General features: G+C 46.5%; 2 pseudogenes; both read right to left on the bottom strand.

Moving 5' to 3' along the window:
* LOC127218885 (zinc finger CCCH domain-containing protein 15-like) overlaps nt 1–667 on the bottom strand; it is a 35,963-nt pseudogene extending 35,296 nt beyond the window's left edge.
* A 6,774-nt stretch (nt 668–7,441) lies between these two features.
* Nucleotides 7,442–8,139, bottom strand: LOC127219569 (40S ribosomal protein S2-like; annotated as a pseudogene).
* Between the last annotated feature and the right edge of the window lie 7,887 nt (nt 8,140–16,026).

A 16,026-nucleotide genomic window follows, 5' to 3' on the forward strand; every position in this document is an offset into this window, starting at 1 on the left:
CTTTTGCTGGGATAGTTGGGAAATAAAGGTTCTTTCTATGGGAATGCTCAGCTCACTGGGAATTCTGGGGCTATGAGGGACAATTTTGGCAGTCACAGGGGAAAGGCCTAATGAGGATGAGATGGTCACAGCAGAAAGCAGTCAAGAGTTGGAGAGAGCTGGAAATGCTGGTGTGTGCTACCATACAGGGTCCAACTTCTCACATTTGGATTAGGCATTCTGAAGAGCCCACAGAAAAGTGACAATTTTAAATGACCAATCCTGAAAGATGCTCCTATTTTGTTGTCTTTGGGGGAAGAGAGGGGGAAGGGAGGGAAGGCGATAGCGGAGAAGAAAGGGGAGGGAGAGGGAGAGAGAGGGGAGGGAAGGAGAACAGGTAGGGAGGGGGAGGGAGAGGAGAGGGGGAAAGAGGGAAGGGTTCAGTTTGAGCTAGGAAGATCAGACCTATTTCCCTGCAATCTTACAGCCATTAGAACCTTCATTACTATGTGGCTAATAGACAATTCATTCCAGAAGTGTCTTCCTCAGTGATTTTAGGTAATTATTTCTCTGTCTTGCTGATCTACCTTCCTGATAGCTCAGTCTTTTTAGATTCAAGGATAAGCTCCTGGTCATAGGCATATGGGCTGCCACAAAGATCAGGCTTTGAAAGGGAAGCCACATCCATGCTGGACCTTCAGCAAGTTTCACCTGCTTTGTTAAAGCTTCTGGGGTGGATAGCATCAAGTGTGAAGAGTTAGAATGTTGCCAGCTCAAAGTGAAAGTATAGTGGGCTATTTTAGGCTTTTGAGTATCATCCTCCCGGTACTACATAACATGGTTTTAATAATACTCAAAACAATGAATTACTTTAAAAGATCTATCTATGACAAACCTATTAAGATCTTTACTTTCTGCCTTCCCCCATAAATCTAAAGTCAAGATTTCTAATCTTCCAGGGCTGTCCTCCAGCGGGTACTAGTATCTATAGTATTGGATGGAATGGCATCTGATCTGAGGTGTGGTAAAGAAGGGATAGTCATCTCCATTTTCACAGGAGCTGGTACAGCTTGGCAGTAACTCTTTCATGCCCTGTGCTTGCCTGAAGCCCTGGCTGCCCGTGCTTGTTTTTCTTGGGCTTAAGCTTGGAAGTTAGATGAACCAGGGTCTCCCACCCAGGAAGCAGGGTTTGATGGCACAGCATGGAGTGCACATGTGTGAAAGCTTTGCAGCTGACTGTTTACTCTAGGTCTCCAGGGGCCAGTGGTGGCCATGCTGTTCCCTACAAAAACTTCCAGCTGGGCCAGTGACCAGGCTTTGGTGCTCAGTGTACCCAGAACCTCCCGTGGTTGCATTGAGGTTCCCAAACTGTCCCTCTTACTACATCCTGACACTTCTAGCCCCCCTGCATCCTGCCAGAGTGCTAGCAAGCCTCCAACAGATGTGTTTGTTTGGCTCTGTCTTATTTCATTTTATATTGTTTAATTTGAACTGGCAATTAAAATTTAGAGGAGTTGGGGACCAGTTAGATGTGTCAGTGGGTAAAGGTGCTTGCTGCCACGCCTGATGGCCTGAGTTTGATCCTTGGGACCCACATGGTGGAAGAAGAGAACAGACTCCTACAAATTGTCCTCTGACCTCAACATGTATTCCATCTCACACACACACAGAGGGGGTGGGGAGGAGAGAGAGAGGTGTACCACAAACATGCTAAAGGAATAATATATTTTTGTTTGCTGGTTTTTTATTTTGTTGTTGTTGTTTTGTTTGTTTGTTTTTATTAGATCTCCCTTGACCAGCCTGGAACTCATAGAGATCCACCTGCCTGTGCTGGTATTAAAGGTGAACACCACCACAGACAGCTCATAAAGATTTTAAAAATTGGAGGATTTTGCAGGAAACCTCTCTCTACCTTTTGGTCTCTCTTGGAAAAAAAAAAATCGAGAGGCTCACCAACTTTCCTACCCAGAATAAGTATATCTGAAGCTATTGACTCTTCAATTTCCCCTCCCAGCCCCCAGGTAAGCCTGAGAGGACCTATCAGAATCTGGGACATTTGGTTTATAGGGCTAGACTGGGTCCTAGAAAGCCCCAGTGGGGGTGGGAGGAGAGGCAGGGAAGGCAGCTGAGCCAGGTCTGGTGGTACACAGCTGCAATCCCAGCACTCGAAGAGTGGAGACAGTAGCATCAAGCAGTCTACCTACCTCTGCCTCCCCACTGCTGGGATTATAGGTGCGTACCACCACATCTGGTTTGAAAAGATTTGGTTGTTTTCATTACCTTAAATCTTGTGTATGTATGTATCTGTGCACCCGAGTGCAGGTGCGGGACAACAGGTCCTCTGGAGCTGAAGTTACAAGGTGGCTATGAGCCACCCAACATGGTCCTTTGGAAGAAAACTGGCCTTTGGTTGCTGCATCCACTACCACTTCTGGGACTTGCCCTGACTGGGCTTCATGAGGATATGAAGAAATGACAAACACAGGCAGACACAGGAAAGCTGGGTTGGGTGAAAGGAAGCAGGGTTATTACACACAAGTAAACAGTAGGCAGGACTATTACACACCGGCAAACAGGAGGCAGGGTTTATGCTATACAGCTGAATCAAGGAGACAGCTTTAGCTAGTCATGGTAGGAACACTCACTGTGGGAGAGCAGTCTTCAGGCTGTAAACACCGGGGTGGTGCTATAGTGGTCATTTTCTTCACACAGGACCAGAATAAAAGCTTTGCCATTTTCCCATGAGTCTATGCCCATGTCAACAGCACACATTTACTGAGGACTCCTGCCTCCTACACTTCTGTGATGGACTTTTTCTGTCCTGCCTGCCAGCTCCCAAATAACCACATGGAGACTTCTTATTAGTTATGAGAGCTTGTCCTATAGCTTGGGCTTGCTTCTAGCTAGTTCTTATAACTTAAGTTAACCCATGTCTGTCTATTTACTTCCTGCTATGTGGCTTGTGGCTTGTTGGCTCATCTCGTGCATGTCCTGCTTCCTCTATATCTGGCTGTGACTCCTCCCTTCTCCTTCCAGCATCCACTCTGCCCCCCATAATCCTGCCTAGCTATTGCCCATTCAGCTTTTTATTAAACCAGTTTGAGAGACACATCTTCACAGTGTACAAAAAAGATTATTCCACAACACATTTTGTCTTGTTTTGAGAAAGGGCTTTGTGTAGCCCATGCTGGCTTTGAACTCTTGATACTCTTGGATCTTCCTCTAAAGAACTGGGATTGCAAATATGTGCTACCACATCTGACTTTTATTTTTGTAGTTATGGTTTTTGGTGAATGTCTGTGTGGTGTATGTGTGTGGTATATGCACATGTATGCAGGTGTGTCTGTGTGTGCATGTGTAGAGACCAGAGGAGAGTGTCTGGGTTCTCCTTTGCCACTCTCCTTAACCTGTTCCTTTGAGGTAGGTCTCCATCTGAATCTTGAGCTCACATTTTGTTTCCCCCTAGCTAGGCTGGTAACCAGCAAGCCCCAGTGATGCTGACATCTCTGCCTTCACAGCCCTGGGTTGCAGGTGAGCAGGAGACATTCTGGTTTGTTAAGTGGTTGCTGGGATCTGAATCCAGGCTCTCATGGATATACAGCAAGCATTCAACCACCTAAGCCCTCTTTTCAGCCCTGACCTGTGTCTTTTGAGATAGGGTCTATCTTGGGGTTTCTATTGCTATAAAGAGACACTATGACCATGGTAACTCTTATAAAGGAAAACATTTAATTGGGATGGCTTACAGTTCAGAGATTCAGTCCATTATCATCATGGCTGGACATGGTGCTGGAGGAGTGGTGAGCAGAGACGAAGCTACATCTTGATCCCACAGGCAACAGGAAGTGAGCTGAGAAACTGGGTGTGGCTTGAGCACATATGAGGCCTCAAAACCTACCTCCACAGTGACACAATTTTGCCCACTATTAAGTGACTTTTCCTTTGGGAGCCATTTTCCTTCAAACCACCACAGGTCTCACTTTGCAATCCAGGCTGGTCCACAACTCACAACCTCCCAAATGCTGGGTGATTTAAATGTCCCACTTGTTATCTGCCAGCAAGACAACAGCCCTGAGCTCAGCCTGCTTGTTTATGCGGCTGGGCCCATGGATGGTGCAGGGAGCCGCTGCTTGTCTCCTGGAGGGGTGGGCAGGCTGGCACCTTCATCCCAAGGCAGGTTTCTCAACCTTTGCCCTCATCATCAGTCTGTCCAACTGACCCATCTCATCCACTAGCTAGTGGTGATAGTGAATGGGATGAAGAAGCTGAGGCTCAGGGAGTGGCTTGCCTGTCATGGCACAGCGTGGGCAGGGCATGGCCAGCTCTCTGTTTGTGATCCTGTTTGGTTCCTTGACCACCACTCTGTGATGGGTCTCACTGTCTGCACTGCCAGGAATGTGACCTGTGCCTACCTCACATGCCATTTGGCCCCAGTGGCAATAGTCACGAAGGTTGACACTTCAAGAATAGCCTCCTCCAGAAAGCCTTCCCTGACTGCCAGTCCACAGGGGCATCTGGAGCTCCACCATCAGGAGAGGGTGCCTGGGACCCACCATCCAGCTAGATTGTTCCTCCCTGGGTATTGCTTACTGCAGAGCTGATGCCTGGCCTGGAGAAGGTTCTGGGTTCCAGCCCCAGCACTGAAAAAAATTCAAACAGCTGAGCATTAGATGGGCTGGTGTAGGTATTACAGCTCCAGGGCCAGAGCCTGGGCCAGGACTTCCCATCCTCAATAGGACAATTAAACAGACAAGTGAGGGTGAAAAGCAGAGACAGGAAGAAGGTCAGAGAGGTCCTGTGGCAAGTCATCTTCAGGATCCTGACATGAAGTTTAAATCCAGGGCAGTCCTGCCCATTTTCATTGTCTGGGCCCTAGTCCTTCCTGAAGGTGGAATGGCAAGTTCACAACTATGTAAAATCTCTTCCTGGGAGACAAGTTCCTTTGAATGTGTCTGGCTTCAGCCCTTCCTGTCCTCTAGCATGAGGTCCCTGGGAGCTGTAGTTTCTTGGGGACATTGTTTCAATGGTCTGACAGCCAAAGGGAGCAGGGAGGGACACCGTGTCTTGCTTGGCTCCTGTCAGGATGGTACAGGGTCCCCTTGGAGGAGAGCACCCTAGGCTTTGACTGCCCAACACAGGACAGTCACTTTTGTAGCCCAACACAAAGTGTCCCAGTGTGTCCCCAGAGATCAGAATTCTGGGATGATAGCAAGGGACTCAAAGGGCTTGAGAAGCCACTAGGTCAGAGGTATCAGCTGAGTGCTCACTTGGGTCCAGCCTGACCTGCAGAGGAATCCTGAGTAGCTGAGTCATGTTCTAAACACATCCTCTGTCCCTTTGTCCTCTCAGAGTCAAGCTCAAAGAGATTTGGGAGTGGTACAAAGGGAAGCCAGACGGCCTGGAGCTGGAACAGGCAGATGCCCCACAGAGGTTGGGGCAGTGGGGGGCAGGCTGGGGTTGTTTCCACCCAGGAAATAGCCTTGTGTAGTTGTCCAGCTGAGTTTCCTGGCCACAAGTATGTAGTGTCCTCTGACCACAGGTGTTCCCACCCAAGTCAGTAGCCATTGCCATGGAAACAGCTCTGGAGTTACCTGAGCGGTTCCTTCCTCCTCTATCCCATATGTCCAGAAAGGGAGGAGCCTTTCCTCTTCAGTGGACCCCACAGCCCTGTCCCAGGTTCAGGCCCCAGAATGCCCATGGCACTGTCCTGGTAGGTCACCTGACATGACTTTCAGAAGCAGCCCTGGGTGGAAGTCTGGGCAGGACTTTAAAAGATTGGTTTGCAAACACTTTGGTCCCCATGAACCAGTTGGAGCCAGGCATCAGCAATCACCAAGGGAAAGAAAGAGCCCCACTAAGGTGTGTGTGACACACACACACACACACACACACACACACACACACACACACACAGAGAGAGAGAGAGAGAGAGAGAGAGAGATTTGCTGTTCTCAAAAGGTGGGATGCCGGGGGGGGGGGGGGGGGGGAGAATTTGCTCTTAATTAGCTGTAGGTTTACTGGTATTTCCTGGCAACTCCCTCACAGGCCTGGCCCTGGGGGTGCTAGGATTAATGAAAACACAGGACCTCCAGCTATGCCTGACAGCAAAAAATGGGTTTAAGGAATATACACACAACACACACACGCACACACACACACACACACACACATGTGTATGTATATATATAATTTGTATTTTATATACAATCGTGTTTTGTATGCGTATATGTCTGTGTGAGGATGTTGGATTCCATGGAAAAGAAGTTACAGACAGTATGCCATGTGGTTGCTGGGAATTGAACCTGGGTCCTTTGGAAGAGCAGCCAGTGCTCTTAGCTGCTGAACCATCTCTCCAGCCCCACGAATGGCTTTTTAAGTGTGTCACACTGAGGCAACCTTGGTACTAGAAATTAATCATTGTTAACCTGGCATTCAAATTGATCTGGGTATCATGCGTGACACCCTGTCACATGCCTATAATCCCAGCACTTGAGAGGTCAAAGCAGAGGATTGCCCTGAGTTCAAAGCCAGCCTTGGCTCACATAGTGAGTTCCAGGCCAACCCGGCCTATATAGTAAGAGGGACTTTGGGGTTCTTAGTTTCATTAATAAGAGAATTAAGAATGGTCTCAAAAGGAAGCTGGAGGACTACTTTATTAGAGTGCAGAGAAAACCCTCCAGTGCTGGCTAACTGCAAACCTTAGCAGCTGCTGGAAGGCAGAGAGGGGAGAGATGGGGAAAAGGCCCTTCTGCTTGATTTAAACTGGCATAGAGGTCAGCCACATGGCAGACAAGCAGCCTCGTGTCAGGGAGGGTGCTTCAGAGAAAAACAATATTCGAAAAACAATATTCTCTGTTTGCTTCCTAATGCTGTGGTAAAACACTGACCTAAGGCAACTCAGAGAAGACGGGTTTACTTCATCTCAGAGGTCTCAGGTCACACTTCACCACCCAGGGAAGTCAGTGCAGGAACCCGGGGGCAGGAGCCAAAGCAGAGGCCACAGGACTTGATTCTCGAGGCTTACTCAATCTGCTTTCTGACATCACCCAGGCCCACCTGCCCTGTAATGGCCTCACCCACAGTGGACTGGGCCTTCCCACATCCATCATTAACAAAATGCCCCTCAGACTCAGTCACAGGCCCATCTAATGGAGGCATTTCCTCAGTTGAGGTTCCTCTTCCCAGATGGTCTGAGCTTGTGTCAGGTTGACAAAAGTAACAGTCACAGATCACAGCAAGGAAGCCCAGAGTGCTAGGGAAGGAATGCTTAGAGAGGAGCCGGAAGAGAAGGAAGCTACACTCTCCCGGTGATTCAGAAAAGCAGGCTGAGTCACAGCTACATGGCTGCCCTGTGTAGGAGTGTGCTGGGAGTCAGGGATTCTGGAAAGGAAAACTGCCTTATTCATATTGTACCCCCCCTCTTTCAGACTTAATTCACTTTATTTTTCTTGTATAAAAACCCTTATGTGGTGGTTCCCTGATCAAAGACTTCGGTGTGAGTTTTTACAAAATGGTCACTGAATTCCTGATGAGGAGTCTTGGTGAAATAGTCTCTTGCCAGAGGTCAGGGACCAGGAAGCTGCAGGTCTTGGAGATGGTACCAAAGGTGGCCTTGGCAAAGTTGCCCAAGTTGGCAGTGCCTCTGGCTGATATGTAGCAGTAATCAATATTGGCCATCGGCAGCAGCTTCTTGGGGACAGGAGCAGAGGCGGTGCCAGTGCCTGGGATTAGAGGAATGAGACGCACCAACATAGAGCTACAGTGGCCTGTCATCTTGCTTAGAACAGTGTGTGCTTGCCAATCTTGTTCCCCCAGTAGCCTCTCTACACAGGGCCGATGGAAAGCTTGGCTAAAATGATGGCTCCTCGGATGGCAGTGGCTACCTCCTTGGACCAACATGACCATTGTCCCAGTAGACAAAAGCCTTGAACTGGATCTGGTGGCCAGCCTGAGTCTGATACTACACTGACATGACCTTTAGAACCTCATCCTTTAGGGATTTACCCAGGAAAAAAGTCAATAATCTCAGATTCCTTAATGGGCAGGGAGAACAGGTATGTTCTTCATGTCTTTGCCCCACTTGGTGATGGGTACCCATCCCTTGTCTTTGACTTTACCTCCATGAGCCTGTAGCCTCCACCATGGTCTATAATGGGACATTTCCTGTCAGAGGCTTTATATGCATTATAAATGCTCAGCCAATAGCTCAGGCTTGTTACTAGCCAACTCTTTCACATAAATCAACCCATTTCTATTAATCTATGTGTTGCCATGTGGCTTGTGGATTTACCTGTTCTCTAGCATGTCTTGCTTCCTGGGCAATGGTTGGCTGGCATCTCTCTTGATTCTTCCCTCCTTCTTCCCATCATTCTCAGTTTGGCTTCCCCCCTTGACTATGTGCCCAGCTTTTTATTAACCAATGAGAGTAATACATATTCATAGCATAGAAAAGAATTGTTTCACAACAACAGTCACAGCCTCAACCACAACCAAACTGCTGTGGAGCCCTCCAAGGAAGCCTGGGTCCTCCAGCTGCACCGGTGTCATTTGCCATTTGGTGTTTTTCCAAAGAAGAGGAAATTACACCTATTTCTTTAGCATGACTAAGGTGAGGAGTGAGCCCACCCTCCTCAGGGGTGGTTGTGAGACACAAAGTTATATTTAATTACTATACCTTAGGGATCTGTGAAACAAAAATGCCTCTGATCTTCAAGCCCCTTGCCCAAGAACAGGTAGTTTCTGAAATGCTGGAGGCTATTTTTTATGTGAGATTACTAGTCACATGTTTTTCACTCCCCTAAACAAGTTTGTTTGACCCATCTACACCAGATGTGCTTGGTCACATGTGACTGAGAGGTTCATAGGCAGGAAATACCTCGGGATGTATGCTTGCCCCTGATTGGACCTGATGGGAAATGTAATGAATTATGGGTTTTCCTTCTTAAGCACTTGCCATACTTGATCCTGGGCCATTTCCTGGGAATCTGGGTATAGACCCTAGCCAGAGCCCACCTACCTGGGCAGTGTCTAATTAAAGCTTGCTTCAAAATTGGCTTTAAATTGTGGTAGTGGTCTTATTCTTGGTCCATGGGATTAATATGGTCCCTTAGCCAAGTGACTGACATGGCCCTATTGGAAGTTCCTCACTCAGGACAGAGATTCTATTCTCTTGACCAGAAGCAGTTATGGGCATTTATTGCTGCTCTAACAGGACTCTGTCCCCCCCCCTCCCCCACACACACCAGTGGGGGAAGCACACAACCTCATGGCCTGTTGCTGTACTGGCAGTATCCTGGGTGGATACTGGAAGAACTACCAAAGTGATGCTTCCTATCAATGTTTACAGTTACTCTAGCCACAACTGACAGGAAGCAGAAGCAGCCAATGTGCCCATCTATTGCGGTAATAAGGATCAGGATAAACAAATAGGCCGAATAGATGTTTATTCAGGGAGAAATAACTTACAACCTAGACAGATGAACACCAGGAAATTCAACCCGATCCTCTCCTGTCCGAGTACGCCAGAAAGAGAGCCTTTCCTGGCCCCCTCCGACCTCCTTCTACAGGTCACTTCTGCCCATGGCTCCACCCCCAATGGGCGTGGTCAGTGCCACAGAAGGACTATCTCACTACAATTCCCCTTTTAGTCTAAAGAAAGATTTAGGCTTAATACAAAACTATATACAAAACAGTGAATAACAAGTGTGCTCTAAGAAAAGGAAAATCGAGAACAAAATGACCTACATATCTAGTCCTAGGGTGAGGGCATAATGGAGTTTACAATAGAGTTGTCCTAAGCTGGAAAACGTAAGTCTAGTACCTAATATATCTAACTAGGAAGAGAGAATAATAGTTGTGATAGTTTAATCTTCAACCTCATCAAGACCTGAGAAGGAAATTAACAATACTAGAGTAGACAGGAAATGCGGATGGACAACTTCCAAAAGGTGCAGCAAGGACAGAAACAGCAAGCCACCTGAACAGTCACCCTAGGTCTCACAGCGACGTTGGTACACCCAGATTTGGCTAAGGCCAAGAGAACTTGACAGACCACAACAACAGCAGGGAAATAGAATGGCTGTCTTACCCTGACTTGGCAAGGTCAAGCAGTCTTCTATATTTGTCTCCTGCAAGCACATAGGACTGCATGTCCAAATCAGTGGTCAAGGTGGGGGCAATTCTATGCCCAACAGGCCATTAGCTGAGGCGAGATTGAACTCCAGCAGGAGCAACAACAGTGTCCAACATATTTTCGGGAAAGTGCAGGTGCTGTCAGGAGCAACAGTGTCTCATGTCAAAGGAGTACTAATATTAAAACGTTTAAATGCCATGTTCTGCATGTCTATGAAGTGATTGAAGATTAAGCATCTATATCTGACTAATCTCATAGGTACAGGAAATGTGAGTGAAGATAATCTGTAATACTTGGGAACTTAGCTAAAAGACTGATTAAAACTTTCCTGAGTAAAGCAGGAACAAATACCTAAACAATATAACTATTTACATATACATACATGTAAATCCCTAAAATAGAGGGTGGAGTATAAGTGTCAAGACAAGAGGTAGAACTATGAGGGCAGCAAGATAAATATCCCAAATTGTATCAATATACAAAATGTCTTGAATACAAGAAAAGTATACAGACATAGAATATGGTAAAAAATAATGTGCATAAAACATTGTAAGTGGAAATATTTAACACAATATAACAAAATATAAACTTAATTTTACATAGCTTACCACATAAGAATACACAACAATGTAAGCTGTAAAATACTATCTCATTCTTACTCAAATTCTCAAGAAAATAGGCTAATCTACCTATATCCCATCTAAACCATACATTTCCCAACCATTCCCTATTCCTGTCAAAGATAAACCTGAGTGTAAGCATCACCCAATCCCAAATAACTAAAACCAACCCAAAGACGATGACTATTATCCCAGAAATTCCAAGGGTAGGGAAAGGGGGCATAGTCATATTAAGATTACTTCCTGCTGAAATGGGACGATGATTGCTCCAATGGATCCTGTAGGAAGAAAATTTTTTAGCAACCAAATTTCTCAACAGAACTGGCTGTGACATATGTAGTTAGTCACTGTGTGGCAGAAAATTCTTGACTGTAGTTCTATTTGAAACTCTGGCCAGGGTGTAATAAAAAGGTGCACCATTACAGCTAGCTAGTCATGAGGTTGTCTCGAGCAAAACAGTCTCAAACCGGTTTAGGGTGATGTTTGTAGTTCTGATGCATCAGGTTGAGTCAAGTGGAAACGATGATGTGGGGCTCCATCTTCTTTCCGGAGAGTTCAAAGACTGCTGTTAGGAATCGTTATTATTCCTTGTGGAAAAGTTACACATCAATATTAGAGTAAAATTTTCAAGTTTAAGGTATGCATTAGGGAAAGACAACAATAAGCATTACGTATGTGAGAAAATTAGGATTTCAGAGAGAAAATTGCATATAAGATATGAGTCCCCCAGATTTTGTTTTCTTCTGCCTTACACCACAGGAATGGACAAACAATGTGTACATGCACATAGTGGAATTCTAAACCAGATTCAGAGTGACAAACACCCCCTGTTTTCTCTTATACACTGAACCTAAACTTAAAATTATATATGCATGTATGTATGCCTCTATTGTATTTGTGTGCATATATGCCTCTATTTACATATGTGTGCATATATATGTATCTATATATGAACATGTATATCTTTATCTATATGTGTATATATCTATATATGTGCAAATTATATACATGTATGCATGCATTTCTCTACTTGTATGTGTATACATATGTATCTATTTACATATTATGCATATATTTATTTTTATATAGTGTACATATGCCTACCTATATGCATGAATGTATTCCTATCTATATATGTGCATGTATGTGTCTACATGCGTGTTTGCTGGCTGGAAAATGAGAAAGAGGGTCTTGAGCTTGAGGGAGGGGTAATGGGACTCATGTGGCAGGAGGGTAGGAAGGCACTTGTAGAAGGAAGGGACTCAGAGGGTATGGATGAAGAGGGCAGCGAGGGGGGGACAAATGAGAAGAAAGTGTGGTAACACTCAGAGGTGAAGCCCCTCGTTCCATATGCACCCTCAAAAAATTACCCAAAAGGAGGAGTGATTGCATGTACACCACCACCATCACCACCAGACAAACTGAAACAGGCAACATGCCCAAAGAGCAGAACTGCCCTGCATTTTGAGGACCTCCTGAATTTGCCCACCCCCCACCTTAGATGCAGAGGGGTGTGGTACTCAATGAGGACTCTTGTTTGTGGCTAGGCTTTGTTCTGTCTTCTACATGCCTGTTGGCCACTGAAGCACATGCTCACAGACCCATGGAAGAGTGAGGACCTGGCTACACAGGGCTCCTGGTACCTCCTAGGGTATTATGGGCCACTTGGAACAGGTCTGTAGGTTTTACCCTGTGGAACTCTGACCCTGCTTCCACTTTCTGGTTTTGACACTGAGATCTGTCTTCAAATACTTCTTAAACAGAGCGGCCAAAGGTCACCATTCCATTCCTCCTTCATTCTCCTGAAAGCCCAGTAACCTGAGACGGCACAGTGGCAATGTCTGGGCAGAGTTCACACCCAGCTGCCACACACAGAAGGCTTCTAATTCTCTGTGCCCATGTGACATCTGCAGGAGGTGCTCTCTGCCCACTACCCAGCACTCAGCTAACACTGGCGGGGCAGGGCTCAATTTCCTGCCTGTCCACCCGTCCACCTACATCCTCTTTCAACCTCACCCATGCCCACCCCCAGCCTAGGCATAATTTTAGAAACTTAATAGATGTTGGCTGCATTCTTGGCCCTGTGCCTGTGGGGGTGGGTCCCAAAAGGAGACAGACAGTTCTTTCTTCAGCCTTGTTGATTGAGATCCTCTTCCCTGGGACTGCCTTCTGAAGGGCCATTGTTGGGGACAGCTTCTTGCACAGTTACCTCTTTGTGGCTCCCAGCCACACTGCCCTGTCAGCCTGGATGACCATGCAGGATTAGTGACAGTTGTTAGTAGTCTTTCTCAAGGTCCCCAAAGCTAACATATCAGTGGGAATAGACTTGAGGACCAAGATGCTGATGGCCATAGGGCCACTTGCCATCATTCACTCACTCACTCACTCACTCACTCACTCACTCACTCACTCACTCACTCATTTTATCTAGTCAGTTAATTAGGTAGTTTGTTAGAGACAAGCCCTAGCTGGTCTAGAACTCGCTGCGTCCCAACTTCCCTCAAACTCACAGCAATCTTTTGGTCTCAGTCTCCTGAGTGCTGGATTTACATACATGTCTCACAATGCCTAAACACTTCTTAAAACCAGAAATGGCAGGCTACAACGGGTTTGGGGAGGATGGTTGGGTGTGGATGAGGGACTCAAACTTGGACACAGGGAAGGCTTCAATGTCCTTTCTAGTGGTGTCTACTGATTGTAGGGTCTCGTCTGCTCCTGGAACCAGCCTTCAGAGAATTCTGGCAAAGAAAGGTGTGGAAAGGAGACACACCCAGAAGTTGGACACTTCCCTTTCTTCCCTCTTCTTCCACTCCAGCCAGTGCCTTGGAATGAATCTTCCCTGCCTTATAGCTTTACTGAGATACAGTTCACCTACTTAAAATGACAGTCAGCCCTTGAGTATCCTTACCCACATGGTCTGCTGTCAGTCTTCCTTAATTTGCACGTTGCTTCACTCCAAATAAAAATTGTCTTTCTTCTTTTGCAAAGATAAATAGGCAGTCAATAGCTTTTCATTTACTGAGGTTGCACAGCCCCATGGTCCATTCCAAAACATTCCATCTCACAAAAGACCCTTGATCTCTCTCTCTCTCTCTCTCAAGATTTATTTATTTTATGCCTTCAGTGCCCTATCTGCATGTGAAACTGCATGCCAGAATGGAAGGACATCAGATGTCATTCAGATGTTTGTGAGCTACCATGTGGTTGCTGGGAATTGAACTCAGGACCTCTGGAAGAGCAGCCAATGCTCTTAACCTCTGAGCCATCTCTCCAACCCAACCCTTGATTCTCTTAGCTGGCTCCTTCTGCTCTCTGTGGTCCTCATGGGCATATTGCTCTGAGTCTTCCGGGTCTGTTCTTCTTCCAAAGTTTTAGGGTTTCAGATGCCACATGGCACACATCAGTGCATCACTTGGTGTGTCTCTGTGGGTGGGACCCCTGAGCTTTTAATGATCCGATTGCTATAAAAATGCCAGGTTCTAGTGTGGATGGTGAGGTGTCTTCACTGTCTCTGGACTCTCCACTCCAGCTGGCTGCTCAGATTCTATTCACCTGTGTACACTCAGCAGGATGCTCTAGGTGAATCTGGTTGTTGCTGGATGGATGTGATCACATACCTACCTTCCTAGCTTGGAGGGTTGGTAAGGCAGGTAAACCACTTCAAGGCCAGCCTGGACATGAGACTTTACTCTCATACACAGACAAGTTTGATTTGGGATTCCTACCCCCGCACCAACTTTTTCTACCTTGGTGTTGTCTACTTGCAGAGTGGTTGGCCACAGGTTTGGCCTCTATGAACTCTACTGAAGAACATTTAAGAAGCAGGACCCTGTTATATCCCTGGGGTTGCACTGAGGTTATGGACATAAGAATTCTGTGACTGAAAACCTGAGGGGTTGTATGGGAACACTGGCTATCGCTTCAGTGGAGTCCTGCCGGGGTCCACCCTGCTGGGCCCCACCAGTAGCTGTAATCCTTTAGCTTGTCTTCAAGAAGCCCAGGTTTTTGTCTCTAGAGGTTCCTTGGCATGCCCCTTAAATATCTTGGGTCACTATTGTCGTATGTGGTATGTGTATGCATGGCAACTGTCAATGGAGCCAGGGAACAAACACTTCACAACACACAGGTCTCACCTGGCAGTCCCAGCTGTGAACTGTGCCCAGGTGGGGGGGCTTGTAATGTATCCACGGCTGTCCATCTATATTTTTGCCACTTTCTGGCATGAATTTGAAATGTAATTTATAAAGATGCTAACAAAACAAATGGGAAATGAGGAAATTGTGGTTAAAATTAACACAAGGCAAGAAGATTAAACCAAACATAAATGACAAATAGTTTAAAACACACTGGGATGTGCAGGGGTAGGATTTGCAATGGACTTTGGGCTTCCTACACCAGAGCAAAAAAAAAAAACATGATCATTTTTGAGATATCCCCCCCACCACCATCTTAATGTTATACAAAAATAGAGCTCTCAAAGGCCTCCGGGACTCAGGCCTGAGTTCTCCTGTAGGTCAGAGTAACAGGCTGGAGCTGACATCACTGTTCTTCTCAACAGCAGCCAGGCAGGGGACACAGTAGGGCAAGCATGGCAAAGGTAGAGGCCTGAGGTGGAAGCAGAGGCCATCTAGGCTAAGGGGAGCTGTACATGGATCACCCCCTAGTGTGGGTGTCACTATCCAGTTAATTACAGAAAGCAGTCATACTTAGGCAGCTCAGAAGAGTGACTGAGCAGAGGCTCTGGAGCCAGATGCCTAGGCCCAAGACCTGGGCTTATTCCCTAGTGGCTTTTGTTGGGACTATCCCAGAAACCTCTCTGAGCTGATAATAGCACCCGTCCATTATGTATATGAAGATTAATAGAGTTTGAGTACCTCAGTCAGGCAGAGTGCTAGCCTAGTGTGCACAAAGGTCTGGGTTCTGTCCCAAGTGCCCCATAGCTGTCATCCTGGTACTAGGGAGGTAGAGGCCAGGGATCAAGACTTTGTCTCAGATAGTGGCTCTGACACCCCAAGTTCAATCCTTAGATCCCACAGTAGCAGGGAGAACTGCCTCCTGAAAGCTGTCCTCTAACTGCTACACAGATGGTGTGCTCTAATATGTGCCCTCCTCCTTCTCACACACAGAGACTCCTACTGCTAATAGTAATCAAGAGAAATCTAAAAACCAGGCTGGTTGTGGTTGCACATCCCTATAATTCCAGCACTTGCAGATAGAGGCAGGTGGCTCTTGATTTGGAAGCCTGCCTGGTCTTATAGAAAGTTCCAGGCTTATCAGGGATAAATAGTGACACCG

The sequence above is a fragment of the Phodopus roborovskii genome, unplaced genomic scaffold (genome assembly GCF_943737965.1).
Source record: "Phodopus roborovskii unplaced genomic scaffold, PHOROB, whole genome shotgun sequence".
NCBI lineage: Eukaryota > Metazoa > Chordata > Mammalia > Rodentia > Cricetidae > Phodopus > Phodopus roborovskii.